A 1,328-nucleotide genomic window follows, 5' to 3' on the forward strand; every position below is an offset into this window, starting at 1 on the left:
GTGTTAGTAAGACAGCATGATTTTGGATATTGGCATTATACAACTTTCTCAGTTCAGAACATCTCATGATATACCTAGATGTTATAACATGAGATGTAATAACCAGAGGTTTGGTCTTCTCTCCTGTCTGTAAATTTGTTTTTAAGCAAGATTACGCAAAAATAAATGAACAGATTATCACAACACTTGGTGTAAGGATGCAGTATACATCAGGGTACAGCCCCTTAGGATTTGTTTTAACTTTCTTTAATATTATGAGATATTTTCACTTCCCAGGGAATAATTCATGGATCAGGCACATTTAGGGAACTGATATCTATGAGTGTTTGAAATTTGATGTAGCTTGATTGAATTTAAAGGAACTGATGGCCTTGGGTGAGGCTTGTGACAAACTAAGCTACAAAAGTCATAATTAAGAAGTCACATAGATTTTTTATCATCTGTTTTAACTGTAGTGCAGTTCACTGTAGTATGAAAAGTCAGAGAGATATTGTTACAGTGCCAATCAGAATATACATTCTTTGCAATAAAAAACATATTTTACTGGTTTTTATAAATTCAACACAATCAAACCGTTGTTTGTGACCATTTCAGACTGTTTACTTCTGTCAACATTAAAATGTATTTGTATGTCGCCTATACAGAACTCCACTGGATGGCTGCTGGCGCATCACTTTAATTCCAGGCCACTGATAAACACACCATCAGGTCTCATCTCCTGTAAGTAACCCTGCTTTGATCAATGGTATTAAATAACAAAGTGTGTGTTAGATGCTAAAGTTGATATTTTCTGAGAAATAATTGTAACAAGCCTTTGCTGGGTCCAAGATGAAAATGAATCCTAATTCACAAATAATCTTGTTTATTCACTGTAGTATGTCGTAATAATGTGTCAATAAAAATGTTAAATCTATTGCAACTTGTGTGTTTTTTGCATTGAGATAAATTGGTCTGGTATCAGTGCATCTATTACTTTAAGTCATCTTGATGACACAAAAACAGACTGAGTAATGCGTCAGTTTATTGGAGCTGAGTGCGCACTGTTACATGGCTTGGAAAATGACATCTATGATTGGTTAAGCATATTTTCTAAACTCAGTTTTCAAATCCAAGAGTAAAGAGTTGGAACAAAACAGTGCTTCACCCATGAACGCATTCGCTGCAACGAGAACCTCCAACATCATTAAACAGAACTCACCTTACTAGTGAGGTTTGAGACATTACCAAAGAGCCATAAAATGTATTGCTTGAACGTACAGTTCCTAAACATACCCAGATAACTAACAAGTAAAGTCATTCCAAACTGGATCTACCTTTAAAGCATCAAA

This window comes from Paralichthys olivaceus, chromosome 6 (assembly GCF_024713975.1).
Source record: "Paralichthys olivaceus isolate ysfri-2021 chromosome 6, ASM2471397v2, whole genome shotgun sequence".
Classification (NCBI taxonomy): Eukaryota; Metazoa; Chordata; class Actinopteri; order Pleuronectiformes; family Paralichthyidae; genus Paralichthys; species Paralichthys olivaceus.